Source organism: Protopterus annectens, chromosome 5.part0 (assembly GCF_019279795.1).
Source record: "Protopterus annectens isolate FY-2018-M chromosome 5.part0, PAN1.0, whole genome shotgun sequence".
Classification (NCBI taxonomy): Eukaryota; Metazoa; Chordata; order Ceratodontiformes; family Protopteridae; genus Protopterus; species Protopterus annectens.
In genome coordinates, this window is record NC_056735.1 from 1,797,998,162 (window position 1) to 1,798,012,123 (window position 13,962).

A 13,962-nucleotide genomic window follows, 5' to 3' on the forward strand; every position below is an offset into this window, starting at 1 on the left:
AGAAGCACTGCTCTCATCTCTAGGTCGTTTATGTGCAAGTGGCACTCGAACGGTTGCCACATGCCCTGGACTATCCTGCCCTGGTAATGCCCCCCCCACCTGATCAGGGAGGTGTCCGTTGTCACTGTAGCAACCGGAGGGGGAGGGACGAAAGGTCTCCCTAGGAGGAGCTGGGGAGATGTGATCCACCAAGAGAGATGATTCTTGCACAATTGAGTTATCCGAATAGGATGGGACATTGGAAGTCGTTGGAAAGACCATTGTGTGAAGAGCATCCATTGTAAAATTCTCATATGGAAGCGAGCTAATGGTAGAAGAGGGATGGCCGCTGCCATAATCCCTAAAACTTTCAGGATCAATCTGGCTTTGACTTTGTTGCTCTGTAAGACAAGAGAGACCTGTCTGTGTATGTCTGCTATCCTCTGCTCTGTGAGTCTGGCTGACATGTTGACTGTGTCTAGATTTGCGCCTATAAAGGTAATAACACGACAAGGCGACAAGACAGACTTTTCGTAATTTACTGAAATGCCTAGTGCCTGACATGTGTGAAAGGTGTAGTCTCTGGCGAGAAGTAAAAGATGCTTGGTGGGGGCTGTAAGGAGCCAGTCGTCTAAATAAGGAAACACCTGGAATCCTTGTCGTCTCAGATGAGAGGCTACCACTGCCATGCATTTGGTAAACACTCGGGGGGCTGTAGTGAGACCAAAGGGCAGGGCTCTGAATTGGAAATGACTGGTTCCCAGCCTGAAGCGGAGAAACCTCCTGGATCGTCGACTCATTCTGATGTGACAGTACGCGTCCTGGAGATCTATCGAGCACATCCAGTTGTCCCGCCCCAAAAGGGGTAGAATGGACTGCAGCGTGACCATCCAGAACTTTGTTTTCTTGACAAACTTGTTCAAGTTGCTGAGATCCAGAATGGGTCTCCAGTCCCCTGTTTTCTTTGGAAGCAAAAAGAATTTGGAGTAGATTCCGGATCCTGTTTGGTCTGCTGGAACTGGTTGAATGGCTCTTTTTGCGAGCAGCTTTGAAATTTCTAATGTTGCTTACTCCCTTTGACTGGGTGGAACGTCTGGAAGGGATTTTTTTGGGTTGCTTTGGAATGAAAAGGAAAGGGATTCTGTAGCCTTCGGAAATGATAGACTGTACCCACTTGTCTTGAGTTAGGGATAGCCAGGCTTCTGGGTACAGCGATAATCTTCCCCAGACTGCCTCCGAAGGTGGACAGTCGGGCAACACCTCAGGGATGCTGAAAGGGCTTGTCGGAAAAAGATTCTCGACTGCCCTGATTCTGCAGGCCCCCTCTGCCTCTAAGACGGCGTCTACCATTATTGTTCCCCCCTCTGCCTCTAGAGGGGAATCGACTTTGTGCGTCAGGCAAATCTCCTTGAGATTGTTTGCGGAACCACATCTTTCCCCCCCTTCTGGCCTTTGGGGTAAGGCCTAGAAGGAGTAGAAAAATGGACTCCGACGGCAGAGAGAGTTTTGCCATCAGTCTCACACCTAGTCAGGGTTTCCCTCACTTGAGGACCAAAGAGGGATGATCCATCAAAGGGGGAATTAGTGAAGGACACCTTGAAAGGGTCCGCAAAATTACATAGCCGCATCCAGGTGTGCCTAAGCAAGGCTACACCTGTACCTGCCGCTCTACTTGCTCCATCCGCCGCATATGAAAGGAGGCGCATGGAGGAGTTAGTTATAGAATTAAGGATTGCCAGCTGAGAATTCATTCTATCCTGAAAACCCGCAGCTGTTGGGTCCTTTAGCATTTTGCTCGCTTCCTTGAGCAAATCCCTCTGAAGACGAGTGAAATGACACAGGTTAATTCAGCGATCTCATAGTAAAGGTTGCTGACGAGAACATCCACTTCCCGTACCTGTCCATCAACCTAGACTCCTTGTTAGGAGGATGAACAGGCACCGAAGGATCAGCTAACTCCTTCTTGGTGGCCACAGCCACCACCATAGCATCAACAGAGGCTTTGGTTAAAATTCTTTGTCCTTGGGGGCCGTGATGAATTTTGATGGTCTCCTGGGGTGGATTCCACTGAATCAGGAGCCAAGCCTTCTTTGCCACCACTTGCATAAGGGGGTCAAAGGGAGGGGACACCCAGGAGGTGGAAGGGCGAGAGCCAAACGCCTCAAGATACACTGATTCATCCTCTGAAGGGTTGAGGGCTGGCCAATTCCCCCTCTGTTTTAAGATTTCAAGGATGTCTGCAAAGGAGACATCTTCAGAGGGAATCCTCTAAATCAGTGTCAGAGGTGACAGACTCAGGGGAGTTAGTGTGCTTCCTCTTGCACTGCCTCTTCCTATGGGGCTCTCCTACCGGGTCAGGAGAGGCCTCGGAAGAGGAGGAGATCCCCACTGGGGAAACTTGAGGAGCTGGCTCTCTACGGTCGGGGATGAGAGAGTGAGTAGAAATCACCGGAGGCACCATGGAGGGAGGGGCAGAAGGAGCCGACTGTGGAGTTGAAGCTGGTTCTAACACGCTCCTCATGACCTCGAAGGCACCCCTGTCAGGCAGAGCCAGAGGTCTCCGCTCTGAAAAACTGAAAACCTCCCCCGGCACCGATAGTGATGGCTCCGAGGCCAATGTCGGAGCCGAACTCACCAGCCAAGCACCGAGTAAGGGTCGGACAAGGGTCGATGCCATTCGCCCCTCGGGCCGAGGGAAGTGAGATTCCTCCAAGGAAGACATCGGAGCAGACGCGGAACCGAAGACAAAGGTATCGGTTCGATGCCACCACAGTCTCGGTCGGGGCAACTCAAAAGAGTCGGAGGAGGAACATTTTGAGTAATGGGAATAGTTCTCGACTGTTGAGTCGGACTTTGAAGCATCTGGGCCAGTGCCTCGGACTTAAGAAGTCGACTCACTACTCTCTGAAGGTCATGGTCCGATAACCTGGAAGACCTAGAGGAGTGGGATCTATGGCTCTGTTCAGACAGCAAAGGTGATACTGGAGCCGAATGAACGGAGCTGATAGATGGAGATCGGGACCTTTTCATAGATGTCGGTTCCGACAACTTGATCGGAGCCGACTCAATAATGTCTTCCTCGGCTCCGACCGGAGCCGAGGAAACAGTAGGGGCATGTGTTCGAGATTCATCGGCTCCAGCCGGAGCCGATGTTCGAATAGCCTTAGGACCCCCAGAAGACAGCTCAGAGACTGGAGCCGAAGGTCTGGAAGGCTTAGAGGGTTTCCCCGAGGACTGAGTCGAGGGACCCTCAGGCTTCAATAAGCCCCTTAACATAAGTTTATTTTTTCGCTCCTGCAGGACTCTAGGGCTGAAGCCATGGCAAACAGCACATGAGTCCTGCAGGTGCAAAGGTCCCAGGCAGTACACACAAGAAGTGTGACAGTCTGTCAGAGACATCTTCTGACAGCATGAGTCACACTTCTTAAAGCCTGAGACCTTTGATTCCTTAGACATGTCTAAGAATAGAAGTGTAACTACACAAACACACACACACACCGATTACACTTAGAAATAATTTAAACTAAATTAAATTAAGTTAGAAGTAATTAGAAAATAAAATCCCTAAAAAACACAGTCACTCACTACTAGGAAGGGAGGGACTGGGCCTAAGGCCCAAGGGAAAATTTCTAGTGAGTTTTTGGAAAAAGAGGGAAATTTACAGGGAATGGGATGGAACTACTCACAATGCAACTATTTAGAAAAAACTAACTTAAAAAAGGGGAAAAAGCTAAGAAAAAATAGTTTCTTTTCAAAAACTAACCTGAGCCGGTAGGAACGCACCTCAATCGCTGTAGCGGCAAACGAGATCTGAAGAGTTACCGCCTAGCATTGTGGGATATAGGGGAGCCTCGAGCCGGTGGAACTAGCTCTCGAGCTTTTAGAGTGGCCGAGTCGGAGCCGAGGATCGGTTCCGAACCCATCCAGCAAGAATGAAGGCGAGATAGACAACTTAACATCATGTGCGATGGATTTTTAGGTGTGTGCATCTTTTGAGCATCTGTGCACCATAAGATGCATTAATAGCCTAAGCTAGGCTTACTTTATCTGCCTTGCAGTCATTATGTGCTGGTATAAAGGCTGTAGCTCTGCTGTGCCCAAAAATTGCTTTACAATGATATTATACATGTTAGCCTTGCCTTCGAAATGGTGTTGAGCAAGGAGTACTTTTCAGAAATGAGATTTTTTTTGTGTGTATTGTATGACATTTAAGAGTATATACCTGCGAACATGTGCAATGTGCAGTCTTTTGCTTTTCTTCTTACATAATTGGCTTTTGTATTCCTTTTTAGAAAAAGGCATGCCTTCAAGTTGTGCATCGGTGACAGACTTACAAATTGTGCCTACTTCTGTTGTGCCATTTGATCTACAAAAGCAGCCATCCATAAACAGGTACTTTTCTTGTGTATTGATTATGATCCAATGCATTAGACTATATTATAACTCAATAATCGTGCTTAACAGCATAGTAACTCGATTTATTTTTGCAGTTCCAACAATGGATCTACTTACGTTGCACTAGAAAATTTTTCAGAAAAACAGTGACACTTTGGTAAGTCTTTAACACACTCGCATTTTTTTAATTAGGATTATCATCAATTGCTGGTGATACACTGTACAAAGCAGTACTGTGTGAACACATTTGATGCTTGTGCTTCATGTGTGCATTTCTTTGTTTTGCCGTAGGCACATTGATAGCAAAGGTCAACAGATCACTGCGGTTCCTCAAAGTGATGAGCCTATTGAACCAGCTGCAGCAAGTTTCCCTTCTGTGGAAAGAGGCATACAAGAATCAATTACCAGTGAAGGTCCAATTAGTTTTTCTTCCAGCAGTTTGGATGCTCACCCATTGGACACTGTGAATCTGGGAAAGAATGATGAAAGTGATCTGCTGCCATGTGATACAGATAAAAGACTTTATCATTGCATGAGTGATGCTCTGCAGAAGGATGATAGAGATACAGGGCTATATACTCGCACAAGTCGCAATGACATGGATAAGAAGACAATCTTAACGGTACAGTGGCAGCCTCCTAGGGATTTTACCTTCTCTAAACGACTCATGGATTATGCTGGAAGGAGGCATTTTTGCAGGTGTAATCCACAGCTACTTCATGAGTTTAAATTTACATGGTACTCAAATAAATTAGATGGAGTTTTCTGTGGCCCCTGCTTTGTCTTTAATAGTTCAAAGGGCACTGTGTTGGTCTCCACACCAGTGACTGACTGGTCGAATGCAAAAAAGATCATGGAGCGGCACAGTAACTCTAAAGAGCATGGCAATACAGTTGCGAGGTCAGAGGCATTTTTAGAAGTGTGTTGTGGCAGGATGAAATCAGCACTACACTCAACTTCACAGATGGATAAAAGACTGCAAGAGTGCACATTACATGCCTTAAAACATATAGTGAGAATAATCATCTTGTGTGAAAGAGAAAATTTGCCACTACGAGGACGACTGTCAGACAGTGGGACCTTCAAATCTTTGCTGCAATATAGTGCTGAACTGGACCCTTTGTTTGCAGAACATCTGCAAAAGGCACCTAGAAATGCTCTGTACATTTCGGCACAGATTCAAAATGAATTGATTCAGCTCATTTCCTTGCAGATTCAACAAAATATTGTTAACAGGGTGAAGGACGCACATTACTTTAGTTTAATTTCAGATGGCATTACAAACATTTCCCGGAAGGAGCAGATTACACTGACTCTAAGATATGTTCACCGCATTCACATGAAGGCAGAAATTCGAGAAGACTTCATCGAGTTTGTAGAGGCTATGGATACCACTGGAAAAGTATTGGCAGATATTTTCTTGCAGCGACTGACAGCATGGGGTCTGGATAAAGGATGCATGCATGGACAGGGTTATGACCAAGGTAGTAACATGAGGTGGCCATTTTAGTGGAGTTCAGGCAAGAATTCGGGCATTCTATCTAGAAGCGCTATACTCAGCATGCAAAGCACACAACCTGAACACAGCTATTGTAGATTCCTGTGCAATGCGTGAAATGGCAAATGCACTCGACGCATGTCGAAGTGTAATTGTCACTTTAAATTCATCTGCAAAACTTCATAATGTATATTTGTGTCAGCTGAAGGAATCTGCAAGTTTGCCATCAGAGTACAATGATGATGTGTCTGCAGACAGAAGTACTTCTCTGCGTGCACCAGGAGCAACAAGGTGGATGAGTCAAGCCGATTCCCTGCATAACTTTAAGATGAAGTATGTTGTTACTGCCAGTTGTTTGGAAAATATGGCAGAATTTGACAAAGAGGCAGAAAGGTACCTATATTCTATTTCCAAATTTGATTTCATTGTTGAGTTGGTAATAAAGGAATCTATACTGGGCATTGTTAAGCCTCTTCATCTTCATCATGAACAGATTGATTTGATACAGGCATCAGAAGAAAGTTCAGTTATCATAGAAGCTCCTAAATATTAGAGGCGATGCTGACAGCAAATTCAAAGTCCTCTATGAAGAGGTAAAGGAAAGTACAGTTGTGCATACTTACCATAAATGTAGATGTTCGAGTGTATTCACTGTTGCAGTCATCACACTTGGGTTATCTGCCTGCAGGTAGCCCTCAATCAGCCCAAATACCAGAGACTTAATATTTCTGCATCGAATGCTGTTGCTTCTTCCATGACATCAGGGGTATAAAAACTGGCAGCAGCCGACGTCATTACATCAGTTTTTCTTGCCCCAAACGTCAGGAGCCCCCAAAACAGGGAGCTAGTATATGGTGGGGAAAATACCACCAATAAAAAGTAAATACCAATACCAGGAAGAGTAGCCATAGAGAGGAGAGATAAGAGATAGAGAAAACCAGGAGGCTGGAGGGAGGGAAACCAGGACTGCAACAGTGAATACACTCTAACATTTACATTTATGGTAAGTGTATACAACTGTACTATGTTCTTCGTGTTTCACTGTTACAGTCATCACACTTGGGTTGATTCCCAAAGTTGAAGGAGGGTGGAGGCGTCAAGAAGAGTTAGGGCTGGCTAGTAGGCCTTGCAAGACTGCTGTAGCAAATCCTGCCCTGGATTTGGAAAACATAGGAAGGTGGTAATGTTTGGTGAAGGTGTGTACAGAACTCCAGGTAGCAGCTTCTAGTATGTCCCTTGTAGGGACTCCCCTGAGAAATGCTGTAGAGGTAGATGTAGTCCTAGTGGAATGTGTGCCGACCTCCTGAGGGGTTGGTTTTCCATGGTGCTTGTAGTAGAAATGGATGCAGTGTGCTATCCATTTGGAAATGGTTTGTTTTGAAATAGCCTTGCCTTCTGCCCCTGTTGCAAAGCTGACTAGCAGCTGGTCAGATTTTCTGAAAGGCTTAGTCCTATCAAGGTAGAACCTGAGCTGTCTGTGCACGCCCAAAGAGTGCAGGATCCTTTCCCCTTTATTTTGAGGATTAGGGAAGAAGGTTGGCAAATGGATGGATTGGTTGAGAGCCACACTAGACAACACTTTAGGCATAAAGGAAGCATTAGTTCTGAGGGAAACCCTGTCAGCATGGAAAATAATGAAGGGTTCCACAGCCATCAATGCTTGTAACTCAGACACTCTTCTAGCTGAGGTGATGGCTAAAAGCAAGGCTAATTTCCAAGAGAGGAATTTTAACTCTGCTGAAGCAGCAGGTTCAAAAGGGTGAAGCGTGAGCTTTTCCAGAACAAAGTTAAGGTCCCAAGCAGGAGTGGGTGCTCGCCTTGGTGGCCTTATGTTGTTTGCCCCCTCACGAACTGTTTGATGAGAGGGTGAGAGAATAGAGGTGGCTCAGTATTGTAATGAGCCAAAATGGCAGAGGCATGGATCTGAATGGAGGAAAGGGATAGGCCTCTGTGTAGTAGTTTTGCTAGGTAATCCAGGATTAGAGGTAAGGAGGGCAGTGCTGTGTCCTTTTCCTTTAGACTGAATCCAAGAACAATACCTTTTCCACTTTTCAGCACAAGATTTCCTAGTACTAGGCGTTCTGGCTTCAAGGATGACGTCTCACACCTGCTTGCTTAGGGCTGCTGGTAGGGTATTTAAGGAATAAGCCAGGCTGCAAGATTTAGGGTTTGAAATTGTGGATGCAAAACCTGTCCCTCCTGCTGAGAAAGCAGGGTTGGGGTTTGGTGTAGGTGCCAGTGTGGCACCGTTGCCAGGCTGCGAAGTGGGTACCAGTGCTGGTGTGGCCAGTCCGGAGCAATCAGAATTGCCCTTGGCCTGTCTTGTTTTATCTTGAGTAATACTCTTGAGATAAGGGGCAGAGGGGGAAAGGCATAGACTGAGAGGTTTTCCCATTGAAAGGATAGGGCATCCACCTTCCAGACCCTGTTGTGAGGGTTCCTGGTGGAGAATTTTACTGGTTGTTGAGGGAGGCAAAGAGATCCACCTCTGGGGTCCCCCAATTCTGGATCATATGGTTGGAGGTGCTGGGCCCCAATTTCCACTCTTGTGGGTTTAGGATATTTCTGCTTAAGTCGTCTTCCAGTGAATTTTGTTTGCCTGGCAGGAACTGAGCTTGTAGATGAACTCTGTTGTCCACGGCCGTGTTCCACAGGGCCAGGGCTAAACTGCAGAGTGGGTAAAAATGGGTTCCCCCCTGCTTGTTGATGCACCACATAATTGTGGTGTTGTCTGCTTTTATCAGCAGTTGTCCTGGAAAGAGTAGGTATGTGAAAGCTATCAGGACATTCTGTACAGCTAGCATCTCTTTTTGATTGATGTGCAGAATTATTTGCCTTGGGCTCCAGTTGCCCTGAATACATTTGCCCGCCATGTGAGCCCCCCATGCATAATCTGATGCATCTGTGGTTAGGGTCTGGGCAGCGTGGGGTTGAGTAAAATGCAGTCCCTTGTTGTGGTTGCATGCTTCGGCCCACCAAAGGAACTCTGTCTTTAGACAAGGTATGATAGGAAAAAAGAAGTTATGTCTTACCATAACATTCCATCTGTATTGTTGATCCTCGTTCAGTCATTACACATCGGTATCGGTTCCGACCTCGGAACCAAGCCAGCCATTTTCCAAGCTCATGTAAGCTTCAAACTCTCAAGCTAAACTCTTACCCACAATCCCCCTCTCCGTTACCTCAGATTGAGTTTGCAAGTCAAAGAAGGTAGAGGCTACCTCTGGTCAAATAACCTAAAAGCAGTGGATGGTGAGATCCACTAGAAACTACAGGAGGGGGAAGGAGGGAGGGTCATAATGACTGAATGAGGATCAACAATACAGATGGAACATTATGGTAAGAAAGTACAGTTGAGTACCAACCATAAATGTAGATGTTTGAGTGTACTCACTGTTGCAGTCATTACACGGGTTATCCTGCTGGCAGGCGACCCGCAGTCGGCCCAAGTTCCAAAGTCTTGGTCCGGCGTCGGTTGCTGTCGCCTCTTCCCTGACGTCAGTGCACCAGGGGTATAAAAGTTGCAACCAAAGCCATTTTATTCAGTTTCTCTTGCCCCAGATGTCAGGTGCCCCCAGATAGGAAGGCTGGAAAGATAAAATTATGCCAAAAAACATGCATATATTACTATAAACATTTCTTTCATCTACAAGCAAATACACCACATAGGTAGTATAGAGATGAGAAGTAGAAAAATGTCCCAGCAATGAAAAAAGGGGGATGGTGGGTGGGTAACCTGGACTGCAACAGTGAATACACTCGAACATCTACATTTATGGTAAGTACACAACTGTACTATGTTCATCGTGTTTCACTGTTGCAGTCATTACACTTGGGTAGAATCCCAAAGCTGAGGTTGGGTGGCTGGTTCAAAATTGGATTTGGAGAGGCTAACAAGCCCTGCAGAACTGCAGTGGCAAAGCCTGCTCTGGATTTAGAGTAGAGAGGTAAGTGGTAGTGCTTGGTGAAAGTGTGCACTGAGCTCTAGGTTGCAACTTCTAAAATGACTTTGTTTGGTACTCCTCTGAGGAAAGCTGCTGAAGTGGCTGCTGCTCTGGTAGAATGAGGCCTAATGGCAATGATTTGCCATGCTGTGCATAACAGAAGTGGATGCAGTGTCCTATCCATTTCAAGATTGTCTGCTTTGTAATAGGCCTTCCTTGTTATCCTGCAGCATATGCTACAAACAGTTGCTCAGTTTTTCTGAAATCTTTTGTTTTGTTCAAGTAGAATCGTAGCTGTGTATATTCAAAGTGTGCAGAAGTCTCTCCCCTTTATTCTGGGGATTTGGGTAAAAAGTAGGTAAATGAATGGTTTTGTTTAAGGCCACATTGGAGACCACTTTTGGCATGAATGTTGGGTTTGTCCTAAGAGAAACCTTATCCTGATGAAAAATGAGGAAAGGTTCCACAGCCATTAATGCCTGTAACTCTGAGACTCTTCTTGCTGAAGTTATTGCTAGGAGCAGAGCAGTTTTCCATGACAAGAATTTTAGATCAGCTGTGTCGGCTGGTTCAAAAGGAGGCAGTGTGAGTTTTTCTAAAACAAAATTGAGGTCCCAAGTAGGTACTGGTGCTCTCCTTGGGGGTCTTGTATTTTTTGCCCCGCTGAGGTACTGTCATAGTAGAGGATGTGAAAAAATAGGAGGTTCCGTATTGTAATGAGCTGAAATGGCAGAGACATGGATTTTAATAGAGGAGAAAGATAAACCTTTGTCCAGCATCTCAGTTAGGTATTGTAAAATCTGAGGTATGTTAGGGACAAGTGGTACGAGCCCTTGTGCCTGGTTCCAAGCACAGAATCTCTTTCATTTTTCTGCATAAGATTTCCTAGTGCTGGGCCTCCTGGCTTCTAAAATGACATCCATAACAGCTTTAGAGAGAGGTGCAGTCTGAGTGGCTACATTATCTGCCATGCTGCCAGGTTTAAGGTTCTGAGTTGACTGTGCAGAATTTGATTGTTTTGTTGTATCAGAAGATGAGGAATTTGAGGTAGAAGCCAAGTTGGGCCTCGAGACAAACTCTTTAGGATTGGGTACCAGTGCTGGCGTGGCCAGTCTGGTGCAATCAGGATCATTTTTGGCCTTTCTTGTCTGACTTTTAGTAGCACCTTGGTGAGAAGAGGCATTGGAGGGAAGGCATAGACTGTCAGGCCTTTCCAGCTGAATGACAGAGCATCCACTTTCCATGCTTGAGAGTGATAAGTTCTTGTGCAAAATTTCTGTATTTGGTAATTGTGAGGGGAGGCAAAAAGATCTATGTCTGGGCGTCCCCATTTCCTCGTTATCATGCTGAACACTTGTGGATTTAGCTTCCATTCGTGAGGATCCATGAGATTTCTGCTTAGTTCGTCTGCCAGTGTATTTTTTGTTCCTGCCAGGAATTGTGCCTGCAGATGTACTTGATAGGTCAGTGCTGTGTTCCACAAAGTCATGGCTTGTCTGCATAGGGGGTAGGAATGTGTGCCCCTTTGCTTGTTTATGTACCATATAACTGTGGTATTGTCCGTCTTTATTAATAGTTGCCCTGGATGTATTAGGTCCTTGAAAGCTGTCAGGGCATTCTGTACAGCTAGCATCTTTTTTTTGATTGATGTGAAGATGCATTTGTTCCTTGGGCCACGTGCCCTGAATACATTTTCCTGCCATATGTGCCTCCCAGGCATAATCCGATGCATCTGTTGTTATTGTCTGCCTGGCTGTGGGTAAGGTGAAAGGCTGTCCCTTGTTGTGGTGACAGGCCTGGGACCACCATCGAAACTCCTGTTGTAGGCAGGGATTTAAAGTTATGATCGTCTCCAGGCTGTGACAATGCTGAGTCCAAACAATTTTTATATACCAATGTAATTTCCCCATATGCAGTTTTGCATATGGAATTAGTAGAATGCAGAATGCCATGAAGCCCAGGGCCTGCAGAATTTTTCTTGCAAGGAGCTAGTTTTTTGTTGACATCATTTGAAAGTAATGAGTCAGTTGCCTTTGCTTGTCTGCCGTGAGATAAGCCATCTGGGCAGTTGTATTTAAGCTTGCACCCAGGAATATTATCTCTTGAGAGGGCACTAGTTTTGATTTATTTTCGTTTACTGTGTACCCTAGGCAAATTAGCAATCTTTTTACAAATGCCAGATGCTTTAGAAGAATGTCCTTGCTCTCTGCTTGAATAAGGCAGTCGTCCAAGTAGGGATATATTTGAATTATTTTTTGTCTGCAAAATGCAATTACTGGTGCCAGGCATTTTGTGAAGACCCTGGGCGCAGTAGATAAGCCAAAGGGCAGTGCAGAGAATTGGTAATGCATTGAGCCTGCTATGAATCTGAGGTATCTTCTGCAAGATTGTCTGATTGGAACATGCAGGTATGCCTCCTTGAGGTTCAAAGTAACTAGCCAAGCCTTATTGCCCAGCATGGGCAGAAGTTGCTGTAGTGTTAACATTTTGAATTTTGGAACATCCAGGAAAGTATTTAGGATTGACAGGTCCAGTACTGGTCTCCAGGCTTTGTCCTTTCCTGCTGTACTGGGCTTAATTGTAAGCTGTGAAGGTCTGAAAACACCCTCAGAAGCCGATGCCTGCTCAGCGGCTACAGACCTATCTGAGGGTATAGTTTCCATAGGCCCAATACCTTGAGTTTCCACAGGCCTTGGTGTCTCCATGTGCTGTCGGTTACGGCCTGTGGCTCTGAGGTAGTGGGTGTCAGGGGCTGCGAAAGCGCCTCACTGAGAACCGGCGACTGGCCTAGAAGAGTCTTCGTCGGTTTTGGACCTCGGATGCCTGTCCTTTTCTTTGTCTGCGTTTTTTATAAATTCCGGTCGTCGGTTGTTCCAACGGCATTATGTAATTAAACCTTCGGCCAAAATAATGTAAAGCAAAAACAAACAGACGTTTAATAGTACGTTTATTGAATCTAGCACAAAACCGACAACTAGTAACATTGTGGTCAAGGCCTAGGCAAGGAATACAGTAAGAGTGAAAGTCCTTATGAGGTATTTGCTTCCCACAAGAAATACAATTATTAACTTTTACTGACATCGGTCTGGAGCAAGAAAAAGTTTCCCCAACAGGGTACTTAGCTTTATTAAAGACTTCGGTTCTGAAACTCAATTTTGAAAATCTCAGGAGTCGGCCGACCAGCACTTGCGAACTGCTTTTGTTTTGGGCACCGCTCGGCAAGAAAGACTGAAAAAATGGCGTCGGTTGCAACTTTTATACCCCACGCACACTGACGTCAGGGAAGAGGCGACAACAACCGACGCTGGACCAAGACTTTGGAACTCGGGCCGACTGCGGGTCGCCTGCCAGTAGGATAACCCAAGTGTAATGACTGCAACAGTGAAACACGATGAACATCTTTATCTGATACTGTTAATCCTTGTTCATTCCTTATGCATGGGACAGAGTCCCCAGCTACCTCTATTTCTGGGGGGCTCTCATGGAAGGACATTCCTGAGCACCATAGAACTGAAAGATGCTCTTCCCCTGGAGGCCAAGTCCAATTTGTAATGATTGATGAATGTTTGAGGCGTAGTCCAAGTTGCAGCTGCACAGATGTCATGTAAGGAAGCTCTGGCATGGAAGGCGGCAGAAGTTGCCACCGACCTTGATGAATGAACTTTCATGGTGGTAGGCAACTTGATATTGCGTTGTGTATAAATGAAGGTCAAGCAGTCCTTCAACCATCTAGCTAATGTGACCTTAGCAACAGCAGATCTATATCTAGGTCCAGAAAAAGCCAAAAATAACTGGTCAGATTTACGAAAGGGCCTAGTCCTGTTTAAGTTAAAACAAATTTGCCTGTGGATATCTAGGGTATGTAGGCAATACTCTCCTCTGTTTGAATGATTGGGAAAGAAAGCTGGCAATTCAATGGCTTCATTAATGGACATTTCAGAGATCACTTTAGGCAGAAAAGATGGATTAGTTCTCGGAGACATTCTATCTCTATGAAAAATCAAGGAAGGACTCTTGATACATACAGCTTGAAGCTCAGAAATACATCTGGCAGAAGTAATGGCGACCGAAAACAAGGTTTTCCATGACAAATACTTGAGGTTGCAAGAAGAAGCAGGTTCAAAAGGTGGCATTGTCAGAGCTTGT

General features: G+C 45.5%; 1 protein-coding gene across 1 annotated transcript in view; it reads right to left on the minus strand.

The window, feature by feature from the left end:
* MICU2 (mitochondrial calcium uptake 2) overlaps positions 1–13,962 on the minus strand; it is a 1,974,490-nt gene that overhangs the window by 1,420,203 nt on the left and 540,325 nt on the right. The window lies entirely within an intron of this gene.